The sequence below is a fragment of the Protopterus annectens genome, chromosome 2.part1 (assembly GCF_019279795.1).
Source record: "Protopterus annectens isolate FY-2018-M chromosome 2.part1, PAN1.0, whole genome shotgun sequence".
Lineage (NCBI taxonomy): Eukaryota > Metazoa > Chordata > Ceratodontiformes > Protopteridae > Protopterus > Protopterus annectens.
The window spans coordinates 27,157,743-27,181,344 of record NC_056729.1 but is presented as its reverse complement, the minus strand read 5'-3'; positions in this window follow the sequence as shown (position 1 = coordinate 27,181,344).

The following is a 23,602-nucleotide window of genomic DNA, read 5'->3' as shown; positions in this document are numbered from 1 at the left end:
TGTGTGTGTGTGTGTGTGTGTGTGTGTGTGTGTGTGTAAGAAAGAGATGAAGGCAGACATTCAGATAAAGTAACAAATACCTAGTGAGACAAAATGAGCTTTAAGCTTCGTGGCTGAACCATGTAACCATTGTTTGTGTGTCTGTATGAGTCCTCCAGGTGAAAATGATATGTGAGTGTCTGCATGAACACAACCAAGCTCTGTGCTAGCTCTACATCTTGGTGTGTTGGACAGGTGTCAATTGTGCATGGTAGAGGTGGAAGTTCATTGCTATAATACACAATTATGAGAACTGGCTCTGCCAGAAGTTGCACTGCCACATCCATGCTCACGGTCAGATGCACTGCTGCTACCTGAACATGACTGATATCTGCTGGAGGAGCTCCCCTCATGAGAATGCTCAGTACCATGGCCCCATGGCCTGCCACATCTAGGTGTGAACACCACAACCACTGGCAAAACAGTGGAAGTAGTGCCACTATGGAAGCATGATCAGGCACAGCCATGATGATTAACAGCAGGTGATATGGCTGACCTACATCCACAAGGATGCTGTCCCCCTCCCAACAGACTTTCCATCACAAACACTGCACATTCTAGCGTGTCATTCATCTGATCCATTGAATTAGCAACATGGTAGAGGCAGTCATGCATATGCAGTCTTAAACATTTCTCTGAAGAATCTATAGGAATGTGCCTGGGCCTCCATGATGGCCATAAACATATGTCAAGTAACACGGGAAGACACACCTGGGCCAGGTGGAAGATGGACAGCAGGCCTCCTGCAAGCACTTCTAGCAACCATCCTGCATAGTAATTCACCCACACTTTGGCTATGGCCAGAGTCAACAGGCACCAAAGTCACAGTAACCACACTTCCCTGATCAAGTGCCTCACCTTCCACCTGTCCTATATCTGAGGGCTCACCAGAATGGGTTGGTGTAGGAATACTGGCTGTGTCTGATGGAATTACAGGGGATGGCTGAATGTCAACATCAGTTTTATATTCACCCTCTGCTCCCCTTGACTGTGCCTCTGTTTGGCCACTATCATCATCAGAGTCTGCCAATACTATGACATCAGGTGGCAAGAGTCCTACACTTCCACTGTCAGGATCACCTGAGATGATAAGCAACAAACACAGGAAAGTAATTAATAGATTCACTACTATAGTCAAATGTATGCTAACAAACTAACAGGTGGCACCACTACTACAGACAGTAGCAATATACACCACACTCCTGACACCCATATCATACATATGGATAAAATATATATTTTTTGAACTGCTCATCTCAACTGACAAACAATATTTGGCTTACCATGTGCAGCTGATGCTATGCTTCCCCTGGATGATGGTCCTTGAAGAAGTTAAGCAAAAGGTAAGGATGACATCATCACAATTAAGAGTAACACAGGGGGTCAAAACGTTTTGCCCTTTATATGTCCAGTAACGTTATTTTTAACAAGAACTTGGATGACAAGACCAGTCTAAGTATCAATCTACAACTCTCCCCTCCCAAATGAATTTATTGTTAAACACAACTTATGTATTGCTGTCAATATTTTTACTATGCAAGAGTATTTAACAACTGAGATACATAAGTATGGAAGCTCCTTCTGGGACATACTTGCTCTCCCTGAAACAGCAGCACTAGTGTCAATGACATGCCCTTCTGCACTTTCCAAGGAGTTGCCTGAATCCTTGACAATGGGCAGGAACTCTTTATTTGCTGTAAGTGGTGGCTGTGTGGCAGGTCTCCCGGTACCCATCTAATCACTGGCTATTACAGCTGCTCTCCTCCACGCAGATGAAATTGTGTCAGTGGCCCTATATTACATCTGATCATATGTCCTGCTATGGCTGCCTACTGCATTCACATCAGCAATTATTTGCTGTCAATTGCATTTTGTCTGACATATCTCCATGTCCCCCTTCAAGCTGAAAGGCACCATATTGCCTAAAAGCATCCACAATGATCTGATTCTCATTGTCACTGAAGGGTTTTTGGGGGGATTGGGACACCCGAGTGCCATAGTCCTAAGTGATCTAAAACACAACAGAAGGATAATACACATAAGTATCGTATAAATAAAAGACCTGTTTCCAGGTAACACATAAAAGCTAGCATGTCTCTATTACCTACTGGAGAAACATAAAACAGTCAAGATATTGACATATATAAAAGGAATTGTGTGTTTGTAACATTAAAATCACACACAAAGCAAGGTTGGATGCAAAACAAGGAAAGTGGCAATAACAAACTATCTTGTTTCTGTCAAAACAGAAATGCAACTTTGCTCCCCACCCCAAAAAACAAGCAAATGACACATTTTGCTAACAAACCATCAGTGAAATGCTCAAAGTGCTTTCAAATTAACTGTCCCTGAAACATGTGTACAGATTGAACACAGAACATTCCATTTTAAGCTATTGCCAGTCATGTCTACCTGTGGCCAGCACTCCGCTAGAGGTGTGTATGGTCCATCGTAGAAGGCTAACACCACTGTGTCATTGACAATATAAGGCATTTACCATTTTACAGAAATAACAATAGAACAGTGTACACAGAAAAAGAGTTGTAACATTAGCACTTGTGATAACAGTTAATAAGGCTGTGCATCTGAGAAAGTGAAATGCCCTGATAAACATGCCCATACCATCAGTACATTTCTAAGAAATGCATATAGATAAAAGTATAATTTTCTAATATTATATATAACTTGTTTGTATATATATATATATATATATATATATATATATATATAAACACACACACACACACACACACACACACACACACACACACACATATATATATATATATATATATATAAACAGATTTGTCTAAATGACATTTCAACATATGCAGTATATAGCTGAAAAATGCAAGTATACCTTATCAGGGTCAGTAGTCTTCTGTGCAGATATATCTCAAGGTAATATACTCTTCTGTGTTATCCACATAAACAAGCCTCCTCACCTTCAGGTTCCCTAGCTACACAGTTCCCTTTTTATGGTGTAGATTCAGGGCTGTGAGCACGATGGATATGCAAATGAGGTGTGAACTCATTAGAATTGCTGAATCCCAATTACCTGGCTCCGTGTATCAGTTGTAACATAGTGCAGGCACTCCCTCAGTGTTTGTTGCTATTGGATTGCAACTGTGAATGATTACTGGTAGGGAGAAGAAAGACACCACAGCAGGTCAGACTGCTCTACCTCCAGTGAGTGTGTAAGTCAGGTTAGACTTACAAAGTGTAGCAGTAATTGTTATCAAGGTTTTAAGTGTAAGTAAGAAGCACACATTTCACAGTTCTGTTCAGTAACATCCAACCTCCCCTTTATTTGTTGACAACTGTATATTATTAACATTTTGTGTCCCCACACATTTCAAGGACAATGATACAGAATGCCTTGCAGACTACATTTTTCAGATTCCTGCTCAAATAAGACAAGAATGAGCAATAAACACAGAGAGATGAAACAGAACTTCATTTTTAGAAACAATAGTCATAAATGACTGTGTGCTCACTCATTGCACTAGATTTTAAATTAATACATGTACAAACACTGTCATATGTTTTGTTAGTACTGCGGATGATGTTGCAGTTGGTTGTGTGCAAAATGATTTCAGTTCCCTGCTGCAAAACTGTTTGCATAGTAAAGGATAAGACACCCTTACTGTGTTCTGAAGGTTCATTGGAGTGAGAGTTCAAATCCAGATGTGCAAAAAGATATCATGTGTACCAACAAACATTTTGTAGCATTTATTTTTGCAAATAATTTTCCCTTTATTTATTTTTTAGTGTCAGTGTTTGCTCAGTGCATGGCTGAGCACAAACATGGGAAAGGGAGAAACTCAGTGAATGTCAGGTTTAGCTGTGCTTATTTCATTTGTGTGACTCTTAGCAGTGCACAAACCTGGACTAGTGGCCTACACAGGAAGCAGACAGAACACCTGCAGACAAGGAGTAGACAATGTAAAGGTGAAAAAGGATACATTGTTGCAGTTTTTGCTTTCCTTTGTGCAATGCCGGTAAACAATGTTGCGCAGCAGTTAGCAAGGTTCCCCAACACTTGCAGCCATCAAATACCTGCAGACTGTCAATAATTTAAAACAGATGCATTCTATTAAGTCTGTTGCGCACCATGCAAACATGTTAAGGGTCATTGTGCAGGGTTAACTCACAGAACTTAAGAACGAATAGGGAATTATGCAACTGTCATTAACTATTCCTCTGGCAGCAGTTGTAAGTGTAGGGCTATAATACAGATGGTCCTCGGTTCTAATACAGAAAGAGCAACATATTTTTTACTGTTGTGACAGTCCAGTTTATAGCAATGAACAGAAAAATATAGAAGTGTTATTTTAACATTCTTGTGGAAACAGGTGTAAGTATAGGGCTGTCATACACATGGTCCTGGGTTCTAATACAGGACATTCTGGACATTTTTACTGTTGTTACATTTCACATTACATTCAGTTTCACTTATAATACTTAAGATAGTGAAGGTTGTATGCATTATATGTATGAGGGCTAACACACCCTTATTGTGTTTTCAGATGTATGACTGAAGGTATACTGTTTACTATATTTCTGTAAGTATTATTCTGTTACCTAGACTTGGATGTCCTTCACACTTAAATAAGACACATACACAAATGAATCTATATACAAAAACCTTGTCAGGTCACACACATACATGGTTTACACCTCAAACTGTCAGTTGTATTTATGAATGATTCACGACTATGTCTGAGCAGCAGTTCTTCTGTCACAAAGATGGAAAATCACTGATGTGGAAGAAGGTGTTTTGTCCCTTGTGCATAGGCTTGAATCCCACACTTTAAAACTCAAATGTTATCAGTGTATAAAGCCAAAATGAAATGTGTTAGGTCATGAAATGTATGACCTCAAGTGCATCTCTGCAAAGTTAACTCAACTAACAGTTACCTTGCAATTTTAAACATTTATTTCCAACCTGCAGCAGCAGATACCTCTCAAATTAATGTCAACTGTCAGATTAACCTTCCAATTTAAAAATTTTATTTCCTACCTGCTTGGCACTGCTACTCCCCACTTGACATCATGCAACCATGGTTGATATCATTGCTTGGGTTTGCACATTGCCACTAAATTTTTATCAGGAATTGTGGGAAATCATTAGTTGCCATTGCTCTACTTTTAATATTAGACATGTCTGGCATTAGAGGGGAAGGTGCCTAGTTTAGAGCACAGAGACAAAGTGCTCAGGAGTCCAGAATATTTATTGGACTCCTTGTAAAGCACTACAGCCAAAGGATTTTGCAGGGGGACTATTATGGCTCCAAGTACAAGTCTGAGGTTTGGAATAGTTTGGCTAAGGTGGTATCCAGTGCAACTGGTCTCCCATGCACTGAAGAATAGTATAGGCACCACCTCAACAACCTACAAGAGGCACAAGAGGTATCCAGTCAACCTGTGGTTGATCGAGTTTCAAACTGGCGGCATCACACAGTTGTGTAAGTTTGCTAATAAAGAGAATTTTAATACATACAAAGCTAAATAAAGGCAATACTGGTATGCATAATGCTCTTCTGTTCTTTTCTTTTCACAACTAATGCCAAAATTGACTTGTATCAGCAGGCTGCATCATTTTGAGAGAGACTGGGGAAAGCAAATGGTATGTATGCAGCACAAGAGAAGTATTACTGTAGCTTTAAAAGTTAACTATAGATTTTTTTTTGTTTTCTATACAGTAGTAGCAAAGTTAGCATGCATGTCCTAACTGTAAAAGCATGTATCCATGCATAAGTCTGTAGCACAAACCAACTTTAAGAGTCAAGTGTAAGCTGTAGTCAGAGGTTGTGGGCTCAAAAACAATGAGAAGCAACTATGCAATACTGCATGTCTTTAATAATATTACATAAAATTAAATGTTATACAAGTGGTATAAATGCCCTATGGTTAGCTGTAATTAGTATGCCTGGACCAAGCATATGTGCAATATAGGCACATTCCAAGGATTACTTTGACAAATCTGTAATTACAGTTTGCAGTTGTTAGGACGTATACTTAAATATAATAGTTCAGATAAAATAGTTGCATAATTGTGATAGTGCATTATGTGTCACATATGATGGCACTAATTTTATCTCTTTTTTCCTCTCACCTCAACTCTTATCTCTTTTTTTCTATTATGTGTCATCAAAATGTCTCCATGTCATCCATCTGAAACAAATCACTAAATGCTTCACAGCACAGTGAGGTAAGCCAAGTCCCAGTGGGTCAGCCTGCTCTTGCACTACCAGCTCCAGCACTGATGCCCAGTATATCTGGGAACCAACCAGGCAGCACTGCCTCTACTGTCCCTACCCTACCTGTGCCCTCAGATAGTGCTTCCTCTGCAGCTAGTTCTGTGGTATCCCCCAGGAGTAGTGGAGGAGGTGGGGATTTCATCACCCACCAGGAGATGCCAGGGTTGGTATGTAGGGTAGTGCACAACACCATTGATGTACACCTATGCCAGATAGAGAGGCTGCTATCCATCATGGTCCATAGGAGGAGAAGACATCAAGCACTCCAACACTCAGCAAAGTAAGCGAACAGTGATGACAGTTATGTGGGTGAAGACTAGATTCTCACTGCCTCCATGTTTGATAGTCATGAGCTTGCATTGTTTCCCCCACCCCAATCATTGCATCCCCCAACCATTTGTGTCCCACACCATCCCTGTGTCTTGTTTTTCTTGTTTGTTTGCATTTGCTTCTTTACCTAAACTTACCTGACCCAGAAGTACCAGTGTCCCGTACCCAGCATTACCCTCTTACTGAGATTAAAAAAATGGATATCTGTCCCACAAACAATATCACCCCATACATAGCTCTCCATTTTTCACATGTGTCTTCTTTATACACTTGATTTTGGGGGGAAAAAAATCAGTCCAACCAAGCAAGTGACCACAACGATCATAGACAGTAACTTCAAATAATCCACATAAATGAGCGAAAGAGCACTGGGAAATCTGGAGTAACTTTATTTAAAATAACTTTAAAATTAAGCGCTTTTGTCCATTGCAATGGTAGACTTCTTCAGAATAAAAATAAAAAGTCCTAAAAAGGATGTAATGCCATAACTAATTAAAGCAACACTCCCTCTATTTAAAGCAGGACATCTGCAGCAATGTATCAAAACCCTGCCAATAAATTTAAACTGATAACCATAGAAAAAATATAGTAAAAAATGTAAAGTTTGCAAAACTTATTTTTCACAAGCTAACTCAAAAATTAACTTTACTTATTAGCACAATTCAAATCTTAGAAGCTCTATACTTTAATTCACTAATAACAGAGGCAGCTTCATTCACTACCACAACACTAGTGGCTTCTAATCGAAACTGCCAATTTAATTCTTTATGTAATAATAAATTTTGCCAGTCTCAACTTAAATCATCCCCTTCAATCTTTTCAAGAATTGAAAATTTTAACATACTTTAATGATCACATACAAGTACATGCCTTGCCAAGACACTCTTGTTATCTTTCCTATCAAGATTAAATAAATGCTGGTATATCTGTTTTTTCAACTAGTTATTAGTCTTGCCAGTATAGAAAGATGCACATGACAGACACCTAGCGAGATATATAACCTTTGAAGTATAACAAAATATCTGCCCGTACCAAGCCATTTATTGATTTTGTCCCATAATGGCCCGCTGTAATTATTTTCAATATATGCACATTGTTTTTACTGACTACATTTGTATGTTTTGTGGTCACCACTATATGTCTTGTTGGATGGTCTTTCTAAAAGTCTTTTAAAATTAGGGTGATTCTTTTATGTGCAAGATGGTAGACCTTCAAACTGTTCTATAAAATAATTTTCTCTTTGTAAAAGTGGCCAGTGCTGGACAATAATGTTTCTAATGTCCTGAGCATCAAGCTAATAATGTAGTACCAAATTAAAGTCACATTTATTGGCCTTTTCCCCATTGATCCTACCAATGCCATCAGCTTGCAAACCATCGTGTATTATAAGTGCATATTTCTCAGATCACTCAGACCAAATTTGCTTATGTACATTCTTAATTAATTCAATAGGGTAATTGTGATCCATAAACATTGTCTTTAACAGATCAAACTGTCCTAAACATTCCATATCATCAGAAGTTAATATTGCTTTTCTCATGAATTGACTCTTTAAAATACCCTTCTTTTGATGAAAAGGATGGCTACTCTTAAAGTGGAGGAAGGAATTGTAGTACGTGGGTTTCCTGTGTTATCCAATGGGAGATGAATAACTCAAAAAATCTGTGGACTTTTCCATTTCACTTATAAAATCATTCAGCTGTGCAGGAGTGCCAGACCATATCAAAAATGAAATACCATCTCACTTTTCCATTTTAACAGAACTGCATTTGCAAAAATGGGGGCACATGCTACCCCCATAGCCACACCAGAAAGTTGTTTGAAATATTTGCCATCAAAGTGTAAATAGTTAACAGTTTCCACAAAATCCATGATGAGCCTATATTTACTACTAGAAAGTATTCTGGATTCCAAAATCACATCACCAAACTAAGTTAAGCCTACTGCATGGGGGATAACAGAAAAAAGATTTTTAACATCCAATTTAACCAGCAAATGCCCTTCAACACATCCTGTATTTCTCAGTTTATCAACAAAATCACACTTCTCATAGCATATGTGGTGCATTTTTTAAAAGAGCTTTTAATATTGTATCCACATACTTTGCTAGAAGTTCAGTAATAGAATGCCCAGCTGCCATAATTGGATGAAGGGGTGGATCAGATATATCAGAATTAATCTTTGGAATGCCAAAGATTTTTGGTATTGTTGGAAAAGGCATTCTCAAGAAATTGTATAAATCTCTAGACACATCTTCAAATAATAATAATTCTTCCAACCCCATATTAATGGAGGCATATGCCATATTAATCTCATTAAGACAAACTGGTTGATAAGCCTCAGTGTCCATAAGAATAGTAGTCATCCTGCTGGTGTAATCCATTAGGATCATAATTACCAGACCACCCTCTTATCTTGTTTCATTCATCATATATTATGATTGTGCATAATGCTGTCCAAAATGCTTTTCTCTTCCTTGGTCAAATTATAAAACCAGTGTTTCCTCTTTGTAGCCAGTAACCCTCAAATATCATTTTCAAACACTTTTTCAAAAGTGTCAATAACTGGATGGAGGGGAGGGTTAAATAAACTCTTACATTTTAACTCTTGAAAATCATTTGGACCATTGTTGCCTATTAATATTTTCAAATTTAAAACACAGGTAAACCTTTTAAGATGAATCAATGTATGTTCTATATTGGCACAACCCAAGGCAATAAAATAATAGCTGTTTAGAAACAGGCCATGATGCTCGGGTCCAACTGAAATATCTGTGTAGATGTAAATGTTGAAATTATAATACTGAGTCGTAGAAACAGAAACAGAACAATGTCACATTGATTCAAATACTACCACTCTTGGTTTGGTTGGTATGTAAATTCCTTTTCCTCGACCATTGTGCCCTCCTTTCCAACCTCTGATGGTGGTCCCTCAGCTCCGGACCTGTCTTGTATCTGTCTGCTATTCATGCAGATAGTCTCAAAGGTTGTAAAGTGACATTGAGGTCTTGACTTGACTAACATCATCATGATAAAAATCATCAACACCTGTAGTTTCAGGGTTTGCACTTGTGTAAACTTGTTGAGTTGACTTCAATTTCAGATAAGCACACTTACTGGCACACTTTTGATTATCTCTCTCTCCAATTTCTTATCCTTTCTATGTTTATTAACAGACATCCTGTTATCAACTTGCTTGAAAATATTGTGAAAAGAGAACTTACATTATGAAAAATTTAAATCACCTGTAATTGAAGCCAACACATGTGACATCTGTTGTTTGAAATTGGCCATTTTACACTTATTCTTCTTAATAATTAACTTGGTGAGCTCAAGACTGGTCTGGTCAAATAAGTCCAATGGTCCCATATGGAAGGGTGTGTTATCCTCCACCCATTGCGGGAATTGTGCAAAAGGGTTTGGAAATTCCACCATAAGTTCTCTTGCAACCTTGTAAAAGTCAGACTTGTGCTGTGGCACATGCGTAAAGTGCTGTTTTCTCTAGTCAGTGTACTTAAGTTCATAAATTCATAGATGTGTACTAGGCTAATGGCCCTGGAGCCTTTACAAACCTAGCCCATAGGATTACCCTGACATCATGCCACCCGACCTTAGTTCTCATTGTCTCTGTTGAGTAGAGCCACTGGAGTAATCCCTGGGGTGAATTTTCTATTTCCCATCCACTCATCAAGATTTCTCTTGAAGAGGGCCCAGTGAGGTGCTCTTTTTGACATGTATGGGAAGTCTATTCCATAACATGGGCAGTCTCTGGGTTATGAACCTGTTCCTCCAGCATGTTCTGTTGATTGTGGTAATGAGGTTAAGGTCTGTTGAGCATGTGGTATGGAGGGATTGGGATTTCTATAGATGTAGCATTTCTAACAGTGCTGGGTCAGACATGGCTTTGTAAGTCAAGCAGAGATTGCCTCTAAGTAGGCGATATGAGGCAGAGAATAGTTGGAGTTTTTTGTGTCTGTCCATATAGGACAATTGATTAAGGCCTAGGATCATCTTTGTGAGGTACTTTTGTGGCCTCTCCAGTTGTTGTAGCTGTCTAGTGAGGTACATGCCAAATAGGCCATTGTACTCAATGATTGGCCTAATGGGGGAAGAGTAGAGGGAGACAATGTCCTCTTTCTGCCTGGATGCAAAACCCTTAGTAATGAGATGTGCAACATAGAAGGACTTTCTGACCACAGTGGCAATGTGATGGTCAAAAGAAAGGTTGCTGTCAACCTGTGTTTCCAGATTCAGTGAACTACCATTGATGTGGTAATTCATGAGAATTGGGTTTTTCCCAAAGGGGATGATGACACCAAGTAATGGTTCTGTTCTCACTGCAGTCAATGGAAGTGTGTGTTTATGTGTATATCTAGCAGAATAGTATAAATGTGTATCTGACAGTTACCACTCCAGTTCCATGGATTGACAGTATTGTTTCACTTGCACAAGCCTACACTTTCATTTCATGCAGGCTTCCCAACATCTTCTTTCCAACATCCAGTGCTGATGTCTTCCACCACAAGTTGGCTTTCAGCCTTGTAAAAGTCAAACTTGTGCTGTGGCACTTGTGTAAAGTACTGTGCTCTCAAGTCATTGTACTTAGAAAGGTAAGGGTTATGTTCTCACTGCAGTGAATTGGGGGGTGTCCATGTTTGTGCCCTTGCTTAACATTACAGAGTGCATTTTACACCAGCTTGTGGCACACTACCATTAGCACTTTCTCCTCACCAGACTCTGCTGATGTCATCAGCTTTAAAGTGTTGTCTGACACTCTTCAAATCAGACTTGAGCTGTGGTGCTTGCCTTAAATACAGAGTTCTCTGGTCGGTGTACTTAGGTAGGGATTCTGTTTTCATTGCAGTCAAGTAGGGTGTGTATCTGCGTTTATGCCCTTGTTTGATATTACAGAGTGCATTTTACACCAGCATGTAGTACACTGCTATTAGTATTTTCTCCTCACCAGACACTGTTTCTGTCATCAGCTATAGCTGATTTGTGGATGTGCAGTATTCCCATCAGGGCAGGGTCAGAGAGTGGCCTGTAGGCCAGGCACCATTCACTTTATCCTATAAGATACATATTACAGTGACAGGGCTTTCAGTCTATCCACATACATCATGGCGTTGTTTATAGGCCCTGTACTTTCCTGATGAGAAACCCCTGTGGTCTCTCCAGTTGCTGCAGGTGTCTGGTGAGGGGCATGCAAAAGACAGCATTATACTCTATTAGTATTCTGATGAGGTTTGAGTACAGTGCTGTTGTATCATCCTCAGATCTGGATACAATGGTGTGATTTATGAGGTGCATGGCATAGCCTTTCCATACCACTGTGGACACTTGGTTGTCAAAGATCAGATTGCTGTCTACATGCGTTCCCAGGTCTTGCATCACTGGGTTTCAGCATAGTGGGAGTGCTGTCAATGCTGTAATTAGTGGGGAATTCCACTTTGCAGAAGGCCAAAATAATAACACATTTTTGTGTTTATTGGTAGACCATGTGGTTTTAGCACTAGTCATTTGTTTGTGTTAGCCCCTTCTGTAGTATGTTATCATCACTGGTGGACTCAATGATTGCACCCAATATGCAAGAAGCAGCAAACTTGGAAAGCCAAAGGCTTTATACTTTAGCCTGGACTGCCAAGAAATAGATTCCAAATAGTAAAGGGTCAAGCACAGATCCTTAGGGTATGCCAATGGTGACAGCTCTAATGGTAGAGGTTGATTCACCAACTTTCACAGTATGTGTTCTGTCAGTGAGCCAAATGGTTAACCATCTAGGGACATAAGGGTTAATCCCCATCTGGGAGAGTTTCTTAATGGCACCCGAGTGGGAGACTGTGGCCAAACTCTAGGGCAGATCAAGATAGGCAGCCTGCACTGTCTTACCTTCATCCAGGCCTATCACACAGAATCAGTGGGCTGTGACAACATCATGGATCACCTAATAGCATGACTCAGAACATACACCTACCTGACATGGTTGGATACACACTTCAACCCTGCCTCCACATGGACTATGTTCCCATAGAAAGGTGTATATCAACATGCATCCATCTGAGATGGGGGGTCAGCACTTCAGGACTTGATGTATGCATGTATAGACTCATCCTCATTCTCTTCACCTGTGAGGTAGACAAACATGTCATCATGGACCTTTTCTAAATGGATACTAGTAATATCCCAGCTGTGTGCAACAGACATGTGTGAGTTGCTAATGCTTCATCTATGTCTGTTGCATCTGTTAGATGTCCTCAAAGAGGTCATCTAGTGTATGCATGATGAAAACACTATCTTCCTGTGAAACATGACCAGGCCAAGTCATTTGACACAAATCCACACTGAGATATTCACTCAGTACTGTCAAATGTGGCCATAAACACCTATATCACCAAGTAAGTAGACCAGTGGATCACATATGGCATCTAAATATGTTGACATGTGTGAAGTGACCTATTTCTCAGGTCCAGAAATCAGGTGTGTAAATCTGGGCTGTATGTCAGGCTCTTTCCTTTCCATTATTAAGACACAGACATCACGAATGACATACACATTCTGTGTCCAAACAGTTGCCTGTAGAACTGCAGATTATGGGCAATCATTGACTCCAGCTGTGATAGTAGTATAATTCAGACAGTATCAGCACACACCAAAGATTGCTGCCATAACCATGACAACACATGGGATGAAACATAAACATGTGGGGATTTATTGCATTATGAAAACAAATGCACAACTCAAGGATAATGTAGACATCACACCCTATAAGCAGATCAAATGGTATGTGACCTGTGTCCTTTGGTAGACTGTATGTGGAACATCCACCAGCATGTGGGCACAGTGCTGACTACTACCTTGTGCATAATACAACTACTGAGTATGTGAAGGATGTCCACATCAAAGGTCATAATACCTCTGTAGTTCATAGCCTTCATCACACCAATTACTTAGTACAATGCACCTTTCTTCAAGTGCCTCCCTACACATATTCCAGTGATATGCAACTGAAGTGTACCACCATTGCCACAGTGAGCAGTCACACATTTTATTGGCCATACCTAGATATTCTTTTTATTACATAAACATTACTGTCTGATGATATGTAATACCAGTTAAGGTGTTACACCAGATGTATGTGTGATACCTGTTCTGGTGATGCACACAGTACATACATAGCTGTTTGACAACATTGATGGCATGGGTTAAATTCATGACAGTCTGGATTGTGCTCTATATATAAATCTCCCATGCATACCAGTCAACTAGCCTGTAGTGATCCTAATGTCACATACAGCTATAGCAGTGTCCCTTTTAACACCTCCAGCAGATGTTACAGTGTCAGGACAGTGTGCCTGATTACCCTAATAGATTGCTGACATGTCATAATAGTTGTACAAGTGTGCTTGTGCAGAACCATTTATAATCACTCAGGACCACATATGTTGTGTCAGAGACTTGGGATTACTGGTGGTATTATTTTGATATTGTCCATGATTGTGCAATCTTCTTTTACTGTTGTTCATGAGACTGTAACTGTGTCCCACTTGTTAGACCTCTGCTGACATTACACTCATATTCAGGCAAATCAGTTTGAACATCTTCACAATATGCACCCAACCCCACATGTATATATAACATCCCTGATAGATGACCTCTGCATTGTTCATCTCAGGATGCTTATCTCAGAAAGATATCTTCACCACTGTCATGTCACCTTGTGTGACAGCACATCACATAATAGACATTTTCACTGTGCAGTCCCTACTTTACTATATTGATATGTGATTAGTGTTCCTGCTACAACTGTCTTCCATTGACATGCCCTCATCTCTTGTACATTAGGAAGTTTCCCCGTCCTCTATCCCTGTGTTCATTCCTACAATTCATCTGTGTGCCCCTATTCAACACACTTCCCTCAACTGTATATATTAAATGGCAGTCCATGTACTCTTACTGATTATTTACACAACTTTTATACAGAATGCCTGGAATGGGATTTCACAACACTCTGCACTATATACACTGTTCTGTATTGTATTTGAACTAAATACATTACTATATGTTAAACCCTGGTAATCACTATGGCATACCACGCTATCCCACTAACCCAGTTTGTTATACAGTAAACAAGTTCACTATCCATGTTGCTTCACACAGTTTTCTGACTGGAAACATTGTTGCCAGCCACAAAAACATGCTTGTTAACGTTTAAACATGGTGCATGGGATAAATATGTAATTAGCACTGCTGCTGCTCACCATGCAAGCATATAAACTCTATGCAGGCTTTGCATAAAGCCTACACAGAGTTTATTGAATCCCACGGTAGGTGTATGAAAAGTGTAACAATAAACTTTAACAGCACTGTCTGATACTAGCCAGCACTTATCATGTGTTGGCTACAGTTGTGCAAAATAGTCTAAATTGAAATTGTCTCAAAATATCTTTAGTTCTTATTCTTGTCTGCAAAATGTGGTTATATTTCTGTCATTTTCAACAAGATTCTTTAAACTATTCTTCTGCAATACTGTCTAATCAATAGTTTTCACTAGTACAGTTTTGAATGTAATCATATTTCCTTTTGCAGTAGCTCTAGGTGTTTTAACATTTATATTATAATTTTAAATTTAACTAATTTACTGTTTCTTTCATAACCTGCCCCAGTTTGGTTATATACCTGTCTGTCTTCCCTTCACATTAATATATTTGATTGTGGGATACAACTGATACCTAAATGAAATCTTACATATTACAAATTTTGTTTAATGGACAATCACACAAAAATTATTGTTAGCTCTGTTAAAATGTAAACTGCAACCAGAAATAGAAGACTATTTCTTTATTTCTTTCACAGATTGTATTTTTTACAGTTATTTATCATTTGCAGATAGTCCCTAGCCAAAATAATTCACAAAGAAAAACAGTGGAACAAAAAGTCAGTAGGCTTTATATATATATATATATATATATATATATATATATATATATATATATATATATATATATATATATCAAACACAGATCAGAAAGTAACAATTTATAACAAAAAATGGTAAAGTAGCACTTCAGAGATGCAGCAACGGGGGCGTGGCCAAGGATGAACACAGGATAGCAGCAGATTTCTTCAGCTCCACCAATTTCATTACACTGACAGGAATTAATTACTTAAAAAAATAATTTTTGAAGTAATTTTCTTTCTAAATACGTTTGTTTTATATAGTTCTTGAACTATATCTAAAAAAGAAAGGAAATCTTAACAATATTCCTGTCAGAAATCACTGTGGAAATGTTCCTGTCAGTTTATCAGTCTGAAATGAGTTCCAGTAAGACAAATTCTCAAGACTCCAGCATCAAGAAAGAACTTCAGTCTCTGATAATTATAATCCAGCAACTTACTGATAAAATGGATAAAATGGATACTAAAATAGACACCTTCATAGAAAAAACTACAAAACAAATAGACCTGTTACATACAGACCTGCAACAACAGAAGATTCAGATGACAGGCATAGAAGAAGCTGTGAATGACATGGAAAATAGAATCCAAGAAGAGGAAATCAACATTGAGTTTCTGCTGAAACAAAATACACATTTACAAACAAAGCTGGATGACCTGGAAAATAGATCTAGGCGCAATAACATTAGGATTTTTGGACTGCCAGAAAATATTGAAGGTAACAATATTGCTTCTTTTTTAACAACTTGGCTCCCTAAAACTTTAGACTTAACAGAAGCATTCTCTTTTGGTATCGAAAGAGCACATAGATCTATAGCTAATACTAACTCTAACAAAAAATATCCTAGATCAGTTATAGTTAGATTTCTATCATCTTTTGATAAAGAGATGGTTCTTAAATCTGCTTGGGCTAACGCTCCTGTTAAGATTAATGAGACAACTGTGCGTTTTGACAATGACTATTCTTACATGGTAATAGCTAAAAGAAAAGTTTTTCTGCCACTAATAAGGGAGCTTAAAAAAGCACAGTTTAAAACATACCTTCTGTTTCCTGCCAAGCTTAAAATCTTCCTTCCTGATGGTCCTAAGGTTTTCGATGATTTAGACTCTGCTTTACTGTTTGTCAAAAAAAAAAGGATTTTGGATAAAATAGAAGAAATGGAATGGGCTAGTTCTTCATTAAAGAGATTGGCAACTGAAGCTTCGTGGAAGACTTCAGAGAAGAAGAAGAGACTAAAAAACAAATAATTTGTTATATGTTTTTTTTCTGTCTCATCATTCTAGTTCATTATTAATCTTTTTGAATATAGTTCCTGCATTTCCAGAAAGCCACAAATATTTTGGAAAAGATTTAATCAAAGTTATTCTCTATGTGCAAAGAAATGTTTTGTTTCATAACCAGTCAAAATACCTGAAGATTTAATGGCAAGCTGTGATTCAATTTGTTTCTCTTTCTGAAAAGAAGTAAGGTTAGTAATTTGATACATTTTTTTTTTATCTTTACCTTTTTTTTCCTTCTCCTTTTATTATTTTCTTTGTTTAAACAATGACATTCTATTTAGATTATGTAGTGGGTAAAGGGTGGGGGAGGGCAGGGAGTGAACAGTAATGAAAATATCATTAATAGAATAATAACATATTTATTCCTTGTAAAAGTTTTTATAAGTTCTTCAAATGCTATTTCTAATTATACTTTCTTGATTATACTGCTTATGCTTGTTTGTAAATAATCTGTTATGCTTTAACTAATAATAATCAGAACTAAATAAGAGTAAATAATATGTTTTATTTTTAACTCTATTAATATAAACAGTAAGTAACATTCCATTGTATATATTTCTTACAGCTTTCTCTTACATTTTTTTTATTTCTGCCTCACTCCCTTTTATCTTCTACTCTCTTTTTCTTTTCTTTAATAATATATAGAAATGCGTTTGATTGTGTGGGCACAGTGAATAATAGGATTTGTATGAAAATTGAGTTGGGAGAAGAATGTTGAGTTTTATTGCTTGTTGGTAATTTTGGGCTTAATTTCACCTACATAGAGGCTGTAATGATCTGTGGAATACATTGTGAAGGTTTTGTCATGTTTAGATGCATTTACACTGCTAAATGAATGTTTGTCACTAGTTTTTAATAAGTTTCCCGCTAAAATGTTAAGAGAGACAATCTGAGATGTGGGCTGTCTCATGCACAGTGTTCATGAGTTACTTCAGAAGCTTCAGCTCACAGAATTTTCACAGAGAAACTGAAAGCAGTTAGAATAACCTTTGACATAGTTATCACACTGACACACCACAGATTCAGGAAAATACTCTATTCATAAAATATGTCAGTTATAATGTTTTGTTTCATAACCAGTCAAAATATCTGAAGATTTAATGGCAAGCTGTGATTCAATTTGTTTCTCTTTCTGAAAAGAAGTAAGAGGCTGTAATGGTCTGTGGAATACATTGTGAAGGTTTTGTCATGTTTACATACATTTACACTACTAAATGAATGTTTGTCACTAGTTTTTAATAAGTTTCCCGCCAAAATGTTAAGAGAGACATTCTGAGATGTGGGCTGTCTCATGCACAGTGTCCATGAACTACTTCAAAAACTTCAACTCACAGAATTCTCACAGAGAAACTGAAAGCAGTTAGTATAACTTTTGACATAGTTATCACACTGACACACCACAGATTCAGGAAAAATACTCTATTCATAAAATATGCCAGTTATAATGAGTCTAAATGCTGTAGTTTCTTGTAGTAAGTAAATGTCTTATTTTAGAAGGCATAGAAAATGAAACATTTATTTAAATGTTTTTGAAAATTTACTTAACAGCAGCATAATAATCTGTGTTAACAATTTGTGTTCCAAACATATACTTTACTATAACTCGTTTAATTCATCTGATTGACAAGCATAAATAATCTTATAACTCTATTCTGGAAGAAATGTCATGTGATATATTTTGAAGCAGTAGGTTAGCATGATTGTAAAATCTGGTTACTAAAATGTGTTTGCTGTGCATTATTTTGTATAAAGCAGACAGATTTATTCTAGGGACAGCAAGTAGGATAGTGCTCAACAAAGACACAACTCAGTGAGATCAGATATATATATATATGTGTGTGTGTGTGTGTGTGTGTGTGTGTGTGTGTGTGTGTGTGTGTGTGTGTGTGTGTGTGTGTATGTGTATGTGTATGTGTGTGTGTGAGTGTGATGGCTTTTTTTTTATAACAATGCAAGTGTTTTTGAGAATCTGCATAACTATCCAATATGATTTATAATAATTTCTATGAATAAATATTTTACTCTATTGACAAAATGAATGTTTGTCGCAAGTTTTAATAAGTTTCCCGCCAAAATGTTAAGGGAGACAATCTGGGATGTGGGCTGTCTCATGCACAGTGTCCATGAACTACTTCAAAAGCTTCAACACACAGAATTCTCACAGAGAAACTGAAAGCAGTTAGTATAACCTCTGACCTAGTTATCATACTGACACACCACAGATTCAGGAAAAATACTCTATTCATAAAATATGTCAGTTATAATGAGTTTAAATGATGTAGTTTCTTGTAGTAAGTAAATGTCTTATTTTAGAAGGCATAGAAAATGAAACATTTATTTAAATGTTTTTGAAAATCTACTTAACAGCAGCATAATAATCTGTGTTAAAAACTTCTGTTCCAAACATATACTTTATTATAATTCATTTAATTCATCTGATTGACAAGCATAAACAATTTTATAATTCTATTCTGGAAGAAATGTCATGTGATATATTTTAAAGCAGTAGGTTAGCATGATTGTAAAATCTGGTTACTAAAATATGTTTGCTGTGCATTATTTTCTATAAAGCAGACAGATTTATTCTAGGGACAGCAAGTAGGATAGTGCTCAACAAAGACACAACTCAGTGAGATCAGATATATATATATATATATATATGTGTGTGTGTGTGTGTGTGTGTGTGTGTGTGTGTGTGTGTGTGTGTGTGTGTGTGTGTGTGTGTATGTATGTGTGTGTGTGTGTGTGTATGTATGTGATGGCTTTTTTTTAATAATGCAAGTGTTTCTGAGAATTTGCATAACTATGCAATATGATTTATAATAATTTTTATGAATACAATATTTTACTTTATTGACAATAATGAGTTTAAGTAAATGCTCATATACAAACAATTCAAGATTTTTTTTTGGAAGCTGTTAATAGTATTCACATGACAGAAAATAGATGCATCTTAATATATGTAATGTCTGAATCATATTAGCCAAAGTTTTTGATTTAAATGAATGTTAGAACCTAATTTTCTCTCCTCTTGATTTCTAACATCAGGATTTTTTGAATGCTTTTTGAATACAAGTGCTATATATTACATAGATCTATATAGTAGTATGAACAGTTTAAAAAAAAAAAAGTTTATTTTAGTTTATATGATGCTGTTTTACCAAATGTGTAGTTTTGTCTTGATAGATAATTGAATTGAAAACTGTTAACCTCAGTTAAATATAACTAGTATTAAATTGATAAGGTGGTAGCTGAGGTACTGCTGCTTAGGGTAGGGCGTTAACTTGAGTAGTAAATACTACTGTAAGTTGGAGTTTTCAACTCAGGCTGGATGCAAGGTTTAATCCTTACATTATTTTCACTTGTTCATTGTTATATGTATATAGTTTTGACATCCACAATATATTTTGTACACTCATTGTCACTACAAACAAAATTGAATCCTATACAAAATCCCATAAGAGATTTAATAAATACAGCTATATTTAAAGGTACACCTAAAAGAGGAGATGTAACATTATTTATCTTGTTATTTGTTATTTCGATCATAAGATTCTTGAGTTTTAAAATGCCAAATGACATCTTTAAAAGGAATTTCTTTAAACATTAATGGATTGAATAATCCGTGTAAAAGGGCAAGCCTAATAAGATACATTAATTTACACAAGGCCAATCTAGTCTTCCTGCAAGAAACCCATCTCTTAAAAAGATATTGATAAACTAGCCACTAATAAGTATACAGTATTGGTTAGTTCAGAGCACACTCAGAAAAAGAGGAGTGGCTATTTTATGGAATAAAAGTATGCCCATTCCTAAAACCATTAAGTCTTATCAGGATGACAAAGGAATGTTTTGTATGGTTACAATACAAATTAATGGGAAGACTTACACTTTAATTAATGTATATTGGATACCTGGAATTGGTATTAATACAGTGAAACATCATATTGATAAGATCATATCATTCTCTATAGGGATATTATTTTAGCTGGTGATTTTAATTGTATACTACATGAAAGTGATACTACCACTATAAGGAAAAGAAGAATTACATCTAATGCAAAACATTTAAATGATTTTGCTAATTCTTATCATTTGAATGATATTAATAATCAGATAGATTCAAAATCATTACCATACACCTTTTTTCTAACAGATACAAAACTTATTCAAAAATAGGTAGGGTCTTTATTTCTAACCAGATGGTAACAGATTTAATTAATTCCAAAATCATTTCATGTCCTATATCTGATCATAACTCAATTGTTTTTGAATTCATGATAAAAAATACTCATAATGTTCAGATCAAAAGGATACCAGCATACTTAACTCAGCTAAAAGACTATAAAGAATATATACTTTCAGAAGTACAACATTTTCTAGACATAAATAATACTCCTGAAGTCTCCATTGTCTATGTTTGGGATGCCTTAAAATCATATCTATATGGACAAAGTATCAGATGGTATAATAATAAAAGGAAATCTTGGGATAAGGAATTGTTAGATATTCAAAGTAAATTAGACGCTTATAAACATAATAATAAAGAAAATATTATGGACAAGAAAGTTATTGAAGAAATAAACAAACTAAATGAGAAATACAAAGAAATTTTAACTCATAAAGTTAAAATAACTTTAGAGAATATAAGTTTTTGTCTTATTCAATAAGCCCCAAATACTTACATAGACTTAAAAATAAAACAAAAAGATTGAATAAACAAAACCATATCAAAGAAATCTTTTCTCTAAGGAAAAGAAGAATGTTTCTAGTATACCAGAAATACTGGATGAATTTAGAAATCACTTTCACAAGATTAACCATAACAACATTAACATGGAACCTAAAGATAAAATAAAGGAGTTTATAACCACAAACATGAATAAAAAGCTTAATAAACAACAGATTAAACTATTGGACAAGAGTATTTCATATACAGAAGTTATTACACAAATAAATAAGCTTAAATCAAACAAAGCACCGGGTAATGATGGTATTATACCAGAGATATATAAAATCCTTTCTAAAACTACATATTCATTAATACATAAGGTTTTTATTTTGGCCCAAACTGAGTTAATAACCCCCCCCATCTTGGCAATATACATTTATTTCACCAATTTTAAAACCTAATAAAGATCCAACTAGATGTTCTTCATATCGACCCATCTCATTACTTAATGTTGATTATAAAATGTTTATGAGTATTTTTGCTGATAGATTGAAGACAATCATCCCGGCATTATAGATATAGATCAGACGGCTTCATTGTAAATAGAAATACTTTTGATAATATAAGAAGAACTTTAACATTAATTGATTTTGCAAATAGGAAAAAGAAAGATTTAACACTTATTAGTCTTGATATAGGTTCAGCATTTGATTCAGTAAGTTGGGACTATCTGTTTACCTTACTGAAATGCACAAACTTCTCTGATGCATTTGTAAATTTAATTGAGCATTTATACAAAGGAACGCTAGCTTATATTAAGGTAGGAACATATGTTTCACAAAAATACCCATTCTTAAAGGTACAAAGCAAGGATGTCCACTTTCTCCACTATTATTCACTTTAGTAATGGAGCCTTGGGCTAATTTGATTAGAAAAAGTACTGACATAGAGGGTTTTGAAATAGACGAAAATACAACATCAAAATTCAACTTTTGCAGATGATGTTCTAATTACATCAGCAGGATCTAATTCTTCTATGCAGTCTTTATTTGATAAAATGATGAATTTTAAAAGTATTTCTGGTTTAATATTCAATGAAGAAAAACTAAAATACTACCTATATATACACGAAAAAATATTCTCATTAGTGATTTTACTAAATATGTACCCAATTCAGGTCAGATAACTTATTTAGGTATAATACTATCTAAAGATATTAAATCTATTATATATAATAACTATAATACCTGTTTTCTTAATATACAAAATCTTTTTAATACCTGGAATAATATGTTTTTACTATGGAGGAGAGACTTACAATTATTAAAATGATAATATTCCCCAAGATTTTATACTTAATACAATCAATAATACTTTCACCTACAAAAATAATTATCAAGAAACTGAATACTCTAATGTTAAATTTCTTATGGGCACCTAATAGACCTAGGATTGCATTAAAGAAACATACTAATAGCTGGTCTCAAGGGGTATTTCTTTTCCAGACTTTAATTTATATATTATCTCTTCTGTTATAAAAGTTATTACTTTATTAATAGATCAGTCATATATCGCAAAATGGAAAGATTATTGGGAGCTAATTAGTATGCACTTCATGAAAATCTCCTTAACACATAAAAATATGATTGTAAATAACTCCATGTTGTGGTTACTAAAGGAATTTTGTACTTCACCTATTACACCTAAACATATGGTTTGTTACCCATTAAATATTATTATTAGTTATCGTAACTTTATATTCATGCACCCTAAGTATAGGGAATGGAATTTTATTGTATTCCCTATAATGTATACTCAGGGTATGCTTATGTCATCTACTTCTGAAGGAGCTCATTTAGCTATAGATAATGATCTAAAGTACTGGTATCAGCTGATATCTGATAATAAAGTTAAAAATCTAGATTTCTTAAAACAAGAATTTGATCTAAGAGAAACTTGCTGGTTAGAGGTTCAGATCTTTAGACAACATCTCATTGATAGAATAGATCTAATGTCTATAACAGTTAAAGAATCTATTCCAAAACTGATTGATTACTTGATAT